Raw genomic sequence first — 17,152 nt, forward strand, 5'->3', positions numbered from 1 at the left:
TCATCCGCACGAATATGGCATTTCCCATTTTTGAATTACAGCGTTTTACAGGTACATCTAAAATCTCTCTCCGAGGGAATGAACTGTGATTGGTTTGTAAACCGGAGGGGGCCGGCTTTGTCCCATCCCAAAACTAGCTTCCATAAAACCAGGATGCATACAGGCAGGGGCAGTACTCCCTGTGTAACATCACCTGCTAACGCCAACCAGGGGACCATGTGGTTGGCGGCCATTTTCTGGAACTGAAATAAAGGATATTTCCATGTGCTCAGACTTCCCAAAGGGACATTTTCACCTGAACTTAAGTATTTGTTTATTTCTTCCCTTACTTTTATTTTTATACTGCGCTACTATTGTCTCTATAATTGTTGTTTTTAATGATTTTCTGTATATATTAATTATTTATATTGCATTTATAATAAAAGACTCTAAAGTCATTTATTGATTCCTCAGCTAAACCTACTATTCAGCTATACAGAAAGAATCCTAGCCTTCTGAAGATTCGCTACCGAGAAGTGTTGTTATTAGCCAGAATAGAGTGTGCTTTAACCATTTTTATCTGCAGGTCTTAGAATCAGCCAGAGCTGGCTTCTCTGTCCCATATAAACAGAGATGGTGGCAGCCTAGTATTTTGTGTTTTATAGTACGCACGCCTCCTTCTGGTCTGTCTGCTGCCAAAATTCCAACGGTTTAAGCTCATCGATTGCGTCCACGAGATTGGCTGGTGTGTGTGCTGAAACCGATTGGAAGGCATTGTGCGGTCTGGCCACTAGGGGGTTTGTGACACCGCCCTGTCCACTGTGCTCAGCTCCCCCAGCTTGGGTGCACTGTAGCCACATCTCCTGCAGGGGCCTCAAGCTGGGCTGCCACTCCTGTGCTCCCTTCCCATCTACCTGTTCAGACCTGCAGACCAGCATGGCAAGCGGGGACAGATCTTCCGATCAATGTGTGGCCCGGTGCATAGAGTGGTGCAAAGTAAGCATCCCTGGCTTCATATACGGAAGTGACGTCACTCATCACTTTCTGCATTTGAAGTGACTGGCGCGGCTGCTCACTGTGCGCTGCTGTGCTGCTAAGTCCCACACTGATCTGAGATCTGTCCCCTCTTGCAGCACTGATCTGCAGATCTGTGCCGGGAAGGGGGGGAGGAAGAGACACAGCCTACCTACCCATCCACCCACTCACTGCTATCTATCTAAACCCACACAATGCTACCTACACACTGCTACCTACCTACCTACCCACCCACACACTGCTACCTACCTACCCCCACACACACTGCAACGTACCTAAAGCCTACCTACCTACCCTCCCACACACTGCTACCTACCTACCTAAACCCACACACTGCTTCTTACCTACCTAAACCCACACACTGCTAGCTACTTATGTACCTACTTACCTAAAACCCCACAAACTGCTACCTATCTACCCACCTACTGCTTCCTACCTACCTACCAACACACTGCTGCTACCTACCTAACTAAAACCCCACACATTGCTACTTACCTAGCCACCCACTGCTACCTACCTACCTAAACCCACGCACTGCTACCTAGCTACCTAAACCCACACACTGCCACCTATCCTGCCTAAAACCCTACACACTGCTACCTACCTACCCAAATCGCCCACCCACCTATTGCCCTGGGACCCCCTACTACCGGTACTAGGGGCACCTTACCACCTATACTAGGGGCACCTTACCACATATACTGGGATCAACTTACCACCTATACTGGGGGTCACCTTACTACCTATGCTGGGGGGCACCTAGTCATGATTACCCCAGTGAGTTAGGATGTCTTTTTTAGCAGATAAGGTTGTTAAGTGTTCTTAATTGGACAGATAAAATGCTGAGTTTGATGATTGTACATTTGGTAGAATATTCTAGGGAGAGAGAAGAATGTTATTTACCATATTCAATAATGGCGGGGACCTAGTGCTAGTATATGTTAGAGTGATATAATTTCCTTCCAGAATGAAGAAACAGTGGAGTATGTTTGGTTTTGAGGCATAGCACTTTCCACAGCTGTATCATTTAAGGTGTGCTCCAGAAACTATATAGGCACCCTAAATAAATTTCAGTTTAAACTCCTGTTAGTATTAATTAGTGGTTTTAGCCCTTTTAAACCAGTGTGAGGCCCCCCGCACCATGCAAACTAGATTTGCAATTCCGATTTGCGATTCCGATTTTTCCTGGATGCTATCTAAACAAAAAGAAAGATGCAGAAAAAAACACATCATGCAGTACCAATTCAAAATCACAAATCAGAATCGCATGTAAAATCGCAAATCAGAATCTGAATTGCATGTAGTGTGCAAGAGGCCTCAGTGCAATTCTGTCAAAAGCTTGGCAGTAAGTCTTGCCGACACAAATTTATATAGTAGTTAGAGTGGCAGTCTGGCAGATACTTGAGACTATGGATTTTTGGGTAATTTTTAAAGCCAGTTCTTCATTGTTGGAGGAATTTAGGCCCCATCTTATTTCAAGCACAATCATCCAAAGGACTTTGCCCTATGGGTACATAAAAAAGCAGTAACTTTTATTGTCAACACTTAAATAGTTTTAAAGACAGGGGTAAGACACAAGAAGTGACATGAAGCACTTACTTGATCGGAGACCTCCGGGGCGAAGGAGGTATGTGTTATCCTGCCACCGCTGCTGCTGCCCGCTGTCACTAAAGATTGCAGGAGAGGAGGGGAGCGCTGAGAGGAGAGCCCAAGGTGAGGGAGGGGGGGAGGGGGATGTCCCCCATCCCCACCGATCTGCGGCCACGCTCTCCTCTTATGCTGCGACCCCTCCTGCCCCACAAAAGTCCCTGAGCGGGCCCTGGGGGGTGCGGATTTTTTTGCAGGGAGGCCCTGGGATTTCTAGTTACGCCCCTGCTCTATAATCACCCCATACATTTGAACACTGTTGAAGTATACCTATTATATCTGCGGGATAGCTACACCCCACTTTATACAAGACATTTAAGTGGAGGGGGCTAAGCAAAGACCCCTGCGGATGCTATATGGGTAGTCTTATTTGTAAGACCTTCACAGTGGTTTTTTGTTCTTACGAATTACCCCTGTTTTTAAAACTATTTAAGTGTTGACAATAAAAGTTACTGCTTTTTTATGTACCCATAGGGCAAAGTCCTTTGGACGATTGTGCTGGATGTTATATTCCCTGGTACTCTTTCATTCAGTAGTGTTTGCCCAGTCTTATTTACAAAAATTCACTGAGGTTTGCAGGCATTTGTTTATGCACATCTCTTACAGTTCTGCTACAGCATGTCTGGTCAGGCTGAGGTCTGGGCTTTGGGCCATAACTTATTTTCTTTATTGTTCACTTTGTTTGACTGTTTTATTTGTGTTGTGCTTATGATTATTGTTTTGATTCATGACACTAGACAAAATATTCTTAATAACCTTGGTTAAAAATAGAGATGGCCCGAACCTCCGGTTTTCGGGTTCGCGAACTTCTGCAAAAAGTTTGGTTCGCGTGAACTTCTGCGAACCGCAAAAGACTTCAATGGGGGGGGCAAACTTTGAAAACTAGAAAAAATTATGCTGGCCACAAAAGTGATGGAAAAGATGTTTCAAGGGGTCTAACACCTGGAGGGGGCCATGGCGGAGTGGGATACATGCCAAAAGTCCCGGGGAAGAATCTGGATTTCACGCAAAGCAGCGTTTTAAGGGCAGAAATCACACTGAATGCTAAATTGCAGGCCAAAAGTGCTTTAAAACATCTTGCATGTGTATACATCAATCAGGGAGTGTAATTAGAGTACTGCTTCACACTGACATACCAAACTCACTGTGTAATGCACTGCAAACAGCTGTTTGCGTAGTGACGGTCATGCTGGACTGCTGCGCACCATGGCGAGAGTGCAGGCCGTGGCGGTTTTTTAAGCCCATATGTTCACCGGGCTGTGGTAGCTCAATGATAGAACAACAGTGACTGTCCAGCTGATCAAATTTGGTCTGTCCACAATGAAGCAATGACCTTATTATCTTTGGTGTGCCACCCCCGAGACACTCATATAGCCGGCGGTCGTTAGTTCATTGTGATACGCAAGCCCCTTCACCGCGGCAAGGTAATGATCACGAATGGGAATGGGCACATGTACATGCCTTTTGTTTTGTTGTTGCAGCTGCAGTGCAGCCAGAAAAATTCGGCAGACATGTACACGCACCAGAAAAATTAGTATAGCGGCCTTAAAAATTCAGGAATCTGCCTGGAGTTTTGGACCCTGTTGGTGGTGGCCGAGAAGGCAGTCAAGCGGCCTGCGGGTAGATATGCTGTGTGGGGAGCGACTTAGTCTTGGGGCAGGCAGTCACACGGCGTGCAGGCAGAGATGCTGTGTGTGGGGACTGACTTAGTCTTCGGGCAGGCCTGAGCGTGCTTTGCAGACCAGGCATCTTGTGGTCAGATGGACCCTTGACCCAACTCTGTGTGCCAGAGATGTCACCACTTGCCTTTCAACATCACGGTACAGTTTAGGTATCGCCTTTTTTGAGAAAAATTTGCGGCCTGGTATTTTCCACTGCGGTGTGTGGCTTTGCTTTTATGTGCTGCTCTTCCTCAGGTGGTCATCCCTTTGCAGTTTGTGCATTGTAATCATGTGCCTTCGTAAGGTAGTTATCCCTACGCGGGTCTTGGTCTTTCCACGGCTCAATTTTTGGTGGCAGAGAGTACAGATGGCATTGCTCTCATCTGAAGCAGACACACACAAAAATTTCCACACCGCTGAGCCGTGGGGTGATGGCACTTTGGTGGTGGCGGCCGACTCAGTGTTAAGTGGGGTGCCAGATTCAGAGAAGGAAGATATGTCACGCTTCCGTGCGGAAGCTGAGAAAGATGAGGTGTTCTGTGTTAAATAGTCAACTACGTCCGGACAATATTGGGGGTTGATGGCACGTGTCTTCTTCTGAACACTGTACTTTGGTCGAGGGCCACACGAAATCATGACAGCGTGACCTCAAACAGACCTGCCAGGTGGCCTGTCTCTGCCTTTTGTTTTGTCCATATTGGGGGGGATGAAGTGAAAGGTATGCGCTGACTTGACTAATACAATGTGCAGTCACACAGGTGCAGTTAACAAGTATGCACGGAGTGGTATATCACACTGAGTACACTCACGTAGGTAGGTGTATATCACACTGCATGCACTCACATAGGTAGGTGGGTGCACTGAACACAACAGGTATGTATATGCAGTGATGAGGTGGATGCACTCAACACAAAAGGTAGGTATATGCAGTGATGAGGTGGATGCGCTCAACACAAAAGGTAGGTATATGCAGTGATGAGGTGGGTGCACTGAACACAACAGGTAAGTATATGCAGTGATGAGGTGGGTGCACTGAACACAATAGGTAGGTATATGCAGTGATGAGGTGGGTGCACTGAAACAACAGGTAGGTATATGCAGTCCTGGGTATTACAATGTGCACCTGTCACACACACAGGTAGTCACTGAATGTGCTGGGCCTGGCTGGCAGTGACACACACACAGTATGAATAAGCAAGGCTGTCTATGCAAGACTAGTGTCAGTGGGACACACAGAAAAAAAATAGATCACAAGAACAAGATTAGCTCTCAAAAGAGCTGTTGTGGGGTGCTATTTTAGCAATAAGAAATCAGCAAGGAGCAAGCTAACAAGCCTACAAGAGTCTAACTAATCTTTCTCTATGAGAGAGTCTACAGCAGCTGTCCCTTCTCTAATTAGTGCAGGCACACGAGTGAGTGTAATGACCGGCGGTGCCTGCCTTTTATAAAGGGGGGAGTGGCTCCAGGAGTGAGTGTAGCCTGATTGGCTATAATGTGCCTGCTGACTGTGATGTAGAGGGTCAAAGTTGACCCTAATGGTGCACTATGGGGGCGAACCAAACTTCCGTAAAAGTTCCCGGTTCGCCGCGATCGCGAATCACAGATGTTCGCCGGCGAACCGTTTAGGCCATCTCTAGTTAAAAAGAGTTACAGTAACTGTGTATTGTATATACGGGCATATCCATCCATAAAGTGTCCACCATGGTGTTTACCAGTGCTTTCTATGAATAAGGAGACCTACCCCATTCTCTCTTGCACTACGGATATTTGTTTATATGCCTTTTATGTATAACAAATGCTATTTATTGTTTAATGCAATATTACTTGCAGTTTTTTTATTGTTGTATTTATTATTTTCTTTTGTGAACAAAAATAATATTTTTTTTAACTATGATCAAAATTTAAAAAAAACCCCAGATTCATGACCTAAATCTCTATCTCCCTATTAATTTAACTTTAAAAAAAATCCCTGCCAAAAATCCCAACCGGCCTATTGTTAGGAACCACGTTCTACCACTTTCTTTCTGCCTGCTGGTGGAAGCATTGACTTGGACTGTCCATTATTCCACCAGCAGATGGCTCTAGGGGCTTTGAGTGTCCTGGACTGGCTCTATGCTGTCTGGAGACAGCTCTGTCTCTGCAAATGTTGATCTGTGACAACTTTGTGGTTTACTCATGCAGCAAGTGCGGCCTCCCTGTATACAAGCCTGGCAAGAACTAACATGGGCCAGAACATTGTGCTCACAGCAGTGGCATACCTAGGGAATATAACACCTGGTGCTGATTAATTTGCACTGGCCACACAGCCCCACAGCATGATGGAATCACCACCATATTTTACTGTAGGTAGCAGGTGTTTTTCTTGAAATGCTGTGCTGTTTTTTCTCCATGCATAACGCCCCTTCTTATGCCCAAATAACTCAATTTTAGTTTCAGCAGTCCACAGCACCTTATTCCAAAAAGAGGCTGGCTTGTCCAAATGTGCTTTAGCATACCTCAAGCGGCTCTGTTTGTGCTGTGGACGGAAAAAAGGCTTCCTATGCATACAGCATCTCCTTGTGTAAAGTATGTCGAATGGTTGAACGATGCACAGTGACTCCATCTGCAGCAAGATGATGTTGTAGGTCTTTGGTGCTGGTCTGTGGGTTGACTGACTGTTCTCACCATTCGTCGCTTCTGTTTATCGGAGAATTTTCTTGGTTCTGCCACTTTGAGCCTTAACTTGAATTGAGCCTGTGGTTTTCCATTTCCTCAATATGTTCCTAACTGTGGAAATACAGCTGAAATCTCTGAGACAGCTTTCTGTATCCTTCCCCTAAACCATGATGGTGAACATTCTTTGTCATCAGGTCATTTGGGAGTTGTTTTGAGACCCCCATGTTGCTACTCTTCAGAGAAATGTAATAGAGGAGGAAAACTTACAATTGACCCCATTTCTTATAATTGGATTCACCTGTGTATGTAGGTCAGGGTTCACTGACCTTACCAAGCAAATTTGAGTTCCAATAATTAGTCCTAAAGGGTTTGGAATCAATAAAATGACAACAGTGCCCAAATGTATGCACCTGCCTGATTTTATTTAAACAATTATTGCACACTTTCTGTAAATGCAATAAACTTCATTTCACTTCTCAAATATCACTGTGTGTGTCTCCTAATTGATATATTTAACTGACATTTTTTATCGTAACGACCGACGATTTATATCGGAAAATCATGATGATTAACAACGTTGCCCAAACTTTTGTACCACACTGTATATATTACCAGCATTCAAGCTAATCTAAATTACCTGGAGCTTGCTTCTCTGCTCACTACACAAGTCGGCTGTCAGTAGCTGTAACACTGGCTTCTGCAACAGCAGACTGCCCTACATTATTTATTAATTACTGTAAATAATCAATAGTGCAGGGCACTCTGGTATTACAGCAGCCAGGGCACATAGCTACTAATGACAGGCAACTTCTGAAGCCCTAAACACATCTACTGTAGAGATGGCCCAAACAGTTTGCTGGCGAACAGTTTTCTGCGAACCTTGACTGTTCGCATTTGCAGGAACAGCGAACATTTGGCGTGTTTGATTCGCCCCCTATACATCATCATTGAGCTAAACTTTGACCCCTTACTTCACAGTCAGCAGACACATGGTAGCCAATCAGCTAGCACCCCTTCCTGGACCCCCCTATCAAGAATCAGTTGCAGCGGACATATTGGACCAATTCTCTGCTGGCTGCTGACTGTTAGTGAGAAAATGTTCAGACTTAGAAAGTATTAGCTAGACCTGTGTTCTTGTTCCTTATTTGCTGTGAAAGCACTCTGTTGTGACATCTCTAAACACACCCTGCCACCTCTCCCTGCAAATGTCTCAGCTGCAGCACAGCTATCATTCTCTCGAATCACTCTGCTACAGTGGTGCTCACCGCTAGGTCGTGATCACGCTTACGCGTGGATTCACGACCATTTTGACGCATTCCGCCTCGGACACGCTAAGCCGTGAATAGATTTTCAACCACGAAAATCTACTTCGGCTTCGCGTGAATGCGGACAGAAATCCGCATTCACGCTCGTGAAACCCGGTGCTGAAGTCGTGGTTTGCGGAAATGCGTCAAACTATGCGGAAGTGACACATTGCAGGCCAATCAGAGTGCCCCAGCCAGGCCCTAGCAACCAATCACAGGAGGGGAGCTATGCCCTCCCCTCCTGAATATAAAGCGGCGGCCATGATGGAAAAGCTCTGTCCTTGCTAGACTGTGGTGCTGAGAGGATTATCTCCAGGCCATTGTTGTTTGAGCAAGTGCATTTATTGTGTTAAAAACAAAGCGTTTTTTTTTGCTAACACTGCTCTTATACTGTACACAGTTAGCTAGTCAGTGAGTGATTGCTGTAGTTAGTTGTAGTCAGTGTAGTGTAGTGGGAGTGTGGGAGTGATTATTTAACTGTGTGTAGTGCAGGCAGGTTCAGTGCTGCAGTGTAGTCAGTGTAGTGGGAGTGGGGATTATCTGTGTGTAGTGCAGGCAGGCAGGTTAGTGCAGCTGCAGTGTTCACTTGTATATTCCAGTGACAGTTATACACTTGTACTATTTGCAGGCAGCCAGTCACACCGCCGGCGCTGCCACTCTCTGCCAGCGCTGTTCATTCATTCTGTCAGTGACCTTGTGCCATGCCCAGTGCCCACTGCTCGCTCGCTGGCATATGAGCATCTCATTACACAGTGTGACATCCTTGTGTGCCCACTGCATCCTTCAGTGTCCTAGTTGTATATCCAGTGCCTACTGCTGTGCCCACTGCATCCTTCAGTGACCTTGTACTGTGCCCACTGCATCCTTCAGTGACCTAGTTGTATATCCAGTGCCCACTGCTGTGCCCACTGCATCCTTCAGTGACCTTGTACTGTGCTCACTGCATCCTTCAGTGACCTAGTTGTATATCCAGTGCCCACTGCTGTGCCCACTGCATCCTTCAGTGACCTTGTACTGTGCCCACTGCATCCTTCAGTGACCTAGTTGTATATCCAGTGTCCACTGCTGTGCCCACTGCATCCTTCAGTGACCTTGTACTGTGCCCACTGCATCCTTCAGTGACCTAGTTGTATATCCAGTGCCCACTGCTGTGCCCACTGCATCCTTCAGTGACCTTGTACTGTGCCCACTGCATCCGTCAGTGACCTTGTACTGTGCCCACTGCATCCTTCAGTGACCTAGTTGTATATCCAGTGCCCACTGCTGTGCCCACTGCATCCTTCAGTGACCTTGTACTGTGCCCACTGCATCCTTCAGTGCCGTTGTACTGTGCCCACTGCATCCTTCAGTGACCTTGTACTGTGCCCACTGCATCCAGTGATTCATTACTAGCAACATGTCTGGCAGGGTTTCGCGGGGTGAGAGGAAAGGGAGTTCAATTGCCTCAGCCACTGCTGGGACTGCTCCACGTCCAGGGAAAGGACGCCCAGCTGTACGTGGTCGTGATGCAGCAGAAAGGGGGGCAGCAAAGCCTGGGCCGAGTCAGCGGACGCCATTGTCCAAATATTTTAAAGTTTCTGGTCCCCGTGTGGTGGTTGAGCAAATGGAACCTGACGTACTCATGGACATCATGACCTCCTCCCAGACCTCTACTATGAGCACCACTCCAAGCAGCAGCAGCAGCCAACGTCCCACGCTTGTTGTGACATCCACCCCAGCACCCACTGGTCAGCAGCCCTCCCAGGATGACAGCGTTCTGTCCCTCAGTCCGGCTTCTGGGAACCTGCTGATGCAAGAAGCTCAGGACTTACTGGGGACTGATGTGGCAGAGATTGAGATCGGGCCACAATCACAAGCGTTGTTGAGTTCTGGTGATGAAGAAGAGGGGTCTGTGTCTGGGGATGTAGGGACAGAAGAGGAGGCGGGGGAGTCAGAGGAAGAGCTGGATTATGATGATGCTGCTGATGATGACGACGTTGTGGACCCTAACTATGTGCAGCCTGCTGAATCCGTGGAAGAATGGTCAGAGGCAGAGCAGGATGACGAGTCACCTCGGCCTAGGCAAGGATATCGCCATATGTCAGGCAGGGGCATCGGCAGCAGTGGGCGTGGAGGAAGTAGACAGGACACTGCTTCAGCCGGCACCACCACCATGCAACCCCCGGCAACTACTACCACACATTGTTCCGCTGCACCCTCTGCTAGTGGGGGCCGCAGTAAATTAAAGTCACCAGTGTGGGATTGCTTTGAGGAATGTACTGATGACAAAAGGTATGCGGTGTGCAGGTTATGCAGCAAAAGATTGAGCCGTGGGAAAAGTCTGAGCAAGATGGGTACCTCATCCCTCCAGGGCCACCTGAGAAGCCGCCACTGCCGCGAGTATGCGGACTTTAAGAGGAAGCAGGCACTGCTGGCAGGGGTTCCTGAGAGCAGAAGGCCCACCAGCGCAGCAGCATCATCCCTCCCTCAGGGTCGTGAATCCCCCACAGCAGCAGCAGTAGTAGCACGCAAGCGCTCTTCCACCTCGGCTACTCAGGACACAGACATTGAGGCTGGCAGCCAGTGTTCGTCTCTCTCCTCTGTCTCCCCTGCATCCCAGCGTCATCAGACCCTGCTGAGCGACACCTTTCAGGGTCTGACCAAGCCTCTGCCTCCAAGCCACAGGCGGATCCGCAAACTAAATGGCTTGCTGGCCCGGGCCATGGCATCACAGCTGCTTCCCTACTCCCTGGTGCAGGAGGGGAGCGACATGCGGACGCTGCTCCAATTTGGCATCCCCGAGTGGCAAGTCCCCAGTCGCCACTATTTCAGCAGGAGCGCGATCCCAGCACTCCACAAGTTTGCGCTGGAAAACGTGGCTCATTCCCTGGACTACTCTGTGGGCAAGCGGGTCCACGTGACCATGGACTCGTGGAGTAGCAGATTTGGGACAGGTCGCTACCTGTCCTTTACGGCCCACTGGGTGACACTGATGGAAGGGAGGGAGGACAAGAGCGCATCAGCCCAGCTAGTGGTGCCAATACACGGGATCAGGGGGGATGCAGAAGGGTCCTGTCACGACACTCCCTCTGCACCCGGAAAGCAAGCCCTTTTAAAATTGGTGACCCTGGGGAAGGAGAGGCTTACGGCCACCAACGTCCTGGCCTACCTCAGGAAGCAGGAGCGGAGGTGGCTGACCCCCAGAGGCCTGGAAGTGGGGTATGTGGCAGCCGATAACGGGGCCAACCTGGTGGCAGCAGTGCAGCAGGGAAACCTCCAGCACATCCCCTGCTTGGCCCACGTGCTCAATCTTGTGGTGCAGCGCTTCTTGCGCACCTACCAGGGGATGAGCGAGCTGCTGCAGGATGCCCGGGCGGTGGTACGCTTTTTCCGCATGTCAGCCACTGCCTCTGCACTCTTGTCCACCTTACAGCAGCAGTATGGAAGGCCACAACACCGGATGATCATCGACATGCCAGTTCGCTGGAATTCGACTCTGGCCATGTTGGAGCGGCTGTGTCAGCACAGGCTGGCTCTTAGGGCCTACATGCTAGACCCAAGTGTCCCCAGCAACCAGCAAGTCCCCATGATTACTGCCACTCAGTGGACACTGATGCAGCAAGTATGCCTGGTGCTGAGTCCCTTCCTGGAGGCAACCAAGATGGTCAGTGAGGAGCGGGCCTCTGTGTGCCAGTGGGTGCCCTTGGTTTGTCTACTGGAGCAGGCAATGGACAATTTAATTGAGCGTGGGGATGAAGCCCTGAGGCAGTTGGAAGAACAGGAGCAGATGGCAGCACAGTCCAGCTCAGAGGAGGGCTCACAGCAGGTAGTGGAAGAGTTGGAGGTCCCTAACCTGAATGAGGAGGAGGAGGAGCAGAGTGCAGCAGGCGTTGTACGTGGATGGCGGTTTGAGGAGGACAACGACATGGCACAGGAAGAGGACAGGCATGCGTTATGGGACAATGGCGAGGACGAGGAAGATCTTGCTGGCAGGGCCCACTTGTTTCCCATGGCTGTGCACATGTTGCGCTGCCTTCGCTGGGACCCCCGGGTGATCCAGATGCGTTCAAGGGAGGACATCTGGAGTACCTTGATGCTTGATCCCCGTCTGAAGGGGAAGCTGGGAGACTTAATGACGCCATCCACCACCGAGCAACGCACAAGGGAGTTGAAGGAGGCCCTTGTGCGCAGACTCCTGGAAGCATTCCCCCAGCCTTCCACCCCCACTGTAACTGCTCTGCCAAGCCAGCAAGAGGTGCCTGCCATTGCCAGTAGCAGCACAACAACAACCACCAGCAGCAGCAGCAGCAACTGGCGCCCCGGAGACCTGAAGAGCCTAAGCAAGAGCCTGTATGCAGTGCAGCAGCCCAGAACAGAGGTGCCCGCCACAGCATCCACCACCAACCAGCACAAGCAACGACTGACCACCATGGTGTCTGACTATATGGGGTCATCCAGCGGGCTCAATGACACCGACAGCCCCGTGGACCCCTTGGAGTACTGGGTCAAGAGACTGGACATCTGGAGCGAGCTTTCCCAGTACGCCCTGGAACTCCTATCCTGCCCTCCTTCCAGTGTCCTCTCAGAGAGATGCTTTAGTGCGGGCGGTGGCGTGGTCACAGAGAAGCGCTCTCGGCTCTCCCACGCCTCTGTGGACAAACTCACCTTCCTGAAAATCAACCAGGCTTGGGTGGAAGGTGAGTTCCTGGCCCCTATTGTCGGACACAGGGGGACATGAAGTGGCTGCTGCATGTGCTGTTGTTAACTATGCCTGCCTTTATAAAGACAGTTACTACCTGCCTAGTGCCTACCTTGGTTAATTTTTTGGTGTTATGGTACTACTACCAGTAAGTTGCCATGGTCCTCCTTCTGAGCTGCTGAACTGACCGCCCGCTTTGTCCTCCTGACTCAGTCGCTACTACACTCTGCGTTCACACTGCCCGGGTCACTGGGTGCATTTAATTTTTTGGCCAGCACTATGACGCTGTGCTACTACTACTACTACCAGTATATTGCCATGGTCCTTCTGTGCTGCTGAACTGACCACTCGCATTGTCCTCCTCCTCCTGACTCAGTCGCTTCCACCAATGTACTCTGTCTGCGTTATCACTGCCCAGGTCACCGGGTGCATTTAATTTTTTGGCCAGCACTATGACGCTGTGCTGCTACTACTGCCACCAGTATGTTGGCATGGTCCTTCTGTGCTGCTGCTGCTGAACTGACCGCCCGCATTGTCCTCCTCCTCCTGACTCAGTCGCTTCCCGCTGCTGCACTCTGCGTTCACACTGCCCAGGTCACCGGGTGCATTTAATTTTTTGGCCAGCACTATGACACTGTGCTACTACTACTACCACCAGTATGTTGGCATGGTCCTTCTGTGCTGCTGCTGCTGAACTGACCGCCCGCATTGTCCTCCTCCTCCTGACTCAGCTTCCACCAATGTACTCTGTCTGCATTCACACTGCCCGGGTCACCGGGTGCATTTAATTTTTTGGCCAGCACTATGACGCTGTGCTGCTACTACTACCACCAGTATGTTGCCATGGTCCTTCTGTGCTGCTGCAGCTGCTGAACTGAACGCCCGCTTTGTCCTCCTCCTCCTCCTGACTCAGTCGCTACCACGGTACCACCAATGCACTCTGTCTGCGTTATCACTGCCCGGGTCACCGGGTGCATTTAATTTTTTGGCCAGCACTATGACGCTGTGCTGCTACTACTACCACCAGTATGTTGCCATGGTCCTTCTGTGCTGCTGCTGCTGCTGAACTGAATGCCCGCTTTGTCCTTCTCCTCCTCCTGACTCAGTCACTACCACTGTACCACCAATGTACTCTGTCTGCGTTATCACTGCCCGGGTCACCGGGTGCATTTAATTTTTTGGCCAGCACTATGACGCTGTGCTGCTACTACTACCACCAGTATGTTGGCATGGTCCTTCTGTGCTGCTGCTGCTGAACTGACCGCCCGCATTGTCCTCCTCCTCCTGACTCAGTCGCTTCCCGCTGCTGCACTCTGCGTTCACACTGCCCGGGTCACCGGGTGCATTTAATTTTTTGGCCAGCACTATGACGCTGTGCTGCTACTACTACCACCAGTATGTTGCCATGGTCCTTCTGTGCTGCTGAATTGACCGCCGGCATTGTCCTCCTCCTCCTGACTCACTCGCTTCCACCAATGTACTCTGTCTGCGTTCACACTGCCCGGGTCACCGGGTGCATTTAATTTTTTGGCCAGCACTATGACGCTGTGCTGCTACTACTACTACCAGTATGTTGCCGTGGTCCTTCTGTGCTGCTGAACTGACCGCTCGCATAGTCCTTCTCCTGACTCAGTCGCTACCACCACTTCACTCTGCGTTCACACTGCCCGTGCCCACTGACAACTCTGCTGCGATGTCATTGCTAAATGCTAATTGCTGCAAAAAAACAAAAAAAAATTACAAAAACCTCTCTGGGGCCTTTTTGGCATCAGCCACTCATCCTCCTCCAGCGGTACCTTCGCCGCCAAGTGCCATTGGAACTCGCCTTCACCTCTTTGACTGCTTAATGCGTATATCCCTTTTTAAAACCACTTATTACCAATTAATAGCCCCATTTAAAGTGTTGATTTCACTTTAAAATCCATTTTCTCTAGAAAAAAAAATGTTTTGGAATTTTTTATGTTGAAGTTATGTTGCCCCTTATCACCTCGATAATCCATGCAATTTGGGGGATTGTAGCATGTATGGGGGCTTTGTTATTAACGTTAAAAGAAAATCCGCCTCCGGGCAGGAATCCATGCCTGATTACGCCATTCACGGCAGAAAATCCGCGTGGTTGTGTGGACGCGGATGAAAATCCGCATGCGGCGGGGCCGAATGCGGATTTTTTTTGCAACCATGCGGATTGCCGAATTCGTGGATGAGGCACATCCGAGCATCCCTGCTCTGCTACTCTGCACATTCACTCACTGCAGGTTGTGTAGAGAGCAAGGAAACACTTTGCCCATGGGCCAGGAAGGGGGAGGGGTGCTACATCTAGTGCAGGAAGTAGTACAGTCCCCTGCACTGCCTGCTGCTATTTTCCCAAATGTTTCCCAAACTATGAAAAAAGATCCCAGGTGGAAGAACACAGTGGCTGAGCACCACAGTGGCACCCCTAGCCATGGCTACACTCTGTGAGCACCTGTAGCCTTGTGGTAGGTGAGCCAATGGCTCACAGGCCTATCTGTACCTAAACAATCCTGGTTCTTTTGCATTCCTGATATCCTGCATCTGCTGCTCTATTGCCAAACCTGTATTCTGCCCTGACCATGCTTTATGCCTGCTCTCTTGTACTGTGATTGTCAGGGGTGCAGCTAAGGTTTTTGTGGCCCCAAGCGGACTGCAGGAAGTGGCCCTAAAAATGGGCGTGGCTATTCTGCCAAAAAATATGCGAGGCCATGACATTGTATGGGCGGAGTGTAACCGTAACCCCAAAGCAGCAAATATAGCCAACTATGACCATTACATAATAAATGCAGCAACCGTTACCCCAGACACTAGAAAATAAATGCACGCAATTTGGGCAACATTTCAGCAGAAAACAAAGGCAGTTTGGGCAACATTTCAGCAAAAATAAACGCAATGTGGGCAACATTTCACCTGCAAAAAAAATAATTTACTCACCTGACAGAAGTCTCCTCTCCCGGCCGGTTGGGAAGATGGCGCCCCAAGCCCTGTACTGGAGACACAAATAGTCTCCAGTACAGGGCTTCGGACACCATCTTCCCGTAGCCCTGCTCTGCCTGCCGGAAGACTATGCAGGCTGGAGCTGGGCTGCGTCTATGAAGCCGGCCAGCCCAGTGCGGACAAAAGTGTAACGTCACGACGACGTCACGGAGCCTCCGAGGCCCCTAAAAACATGAGGCCCCAAGCGGCTGCTTGGCTTGCTTGGTGCCTGGCGGCGCCCCTGGCGATTGGTTGTATATTTCCTGTGTATATATTCTGTGCATATATTTAGTTTGACAATTTAGGGTTTGGGGTGTATTTGCCCATTGTTTGTTCTTGTATGGTGAATTCCCTGTATATAAAGTGTTATGCATGTGGTTGCACTTTATTTGCATTATACTCTGATGTTTTTGTGTGTACATTTTTGCACATTATCTACAATAACCACTATTGCACAGTATTCCTTGTTTCATCGACTGTATTGCTGCAATCAACCCCTGTCCCTCTATTCAGGCTTGTAACACCTATTTTGTAAACACACGTTTGGCCATGTAGCTAATAATATATACATTTTTAATTTGTCTTAAAATGTCAGCTTTATTGAAATTAAACAGGACATATACAAATCACAGGTTTGCAAGATAGTAGAACAATACAGTAAGAATGATGCTTACAGTAGCAATATGCATGACAGATACAAAATAGAAATATGTTACATCAAGCAGTTTTGGAATGAGTGGAGAAACCTGAGTAGTATTAATGAAAAAGTAAAGAATATTGATAAGCGACATGCCAACAGTGTCACATACAGCAGGATATTGAAAGTTTCCTTAACAGCAATTTAAGCTAAACATTTGGGATGTTAACTGAATCCCTGGCCCCTCCAGGCCAAAACACCAGAAGAGAAACTGAACTGAAAATAAAAAGTCAAAATAACCATACACAGGTCATACTTAAAGTGAACCTAAAGCCGGTTAAAAAAATGAGATTAACTCACCTGGGACTTCCCTCAGCCCCCTGCAGCCGACCGGTGCCCTCGCAGCTCCAGTCCGATGCTTCTGAACCCGCCGGCGAACACTTCCGGTTTCGCCGTCACCGGCTGACAGGCATGGGAACACGAGTGATTGTTTGCGTTCCCAGCCTCCTGGCCGCAATAGCAGCATAGGGGGCGATATACAGGCTGGGAACGCGAACAATCACTCACG

This window comes from Hyperolius riggenbachi, chromosome 9 (genome assembly GCF_040937935.1).
Source record: "Hyperolius riggenbachi isolate aHypRig1 chromosome 9, aHypRig1.pri, whole genome shotgun sequence".
NCBI classification, from domain to species: Eukaryota; Metazoa; Chordata; class Amphibia; order Anura; family Hyperoliidae; genus Hyperolius; species Hyperolius riggenbachi.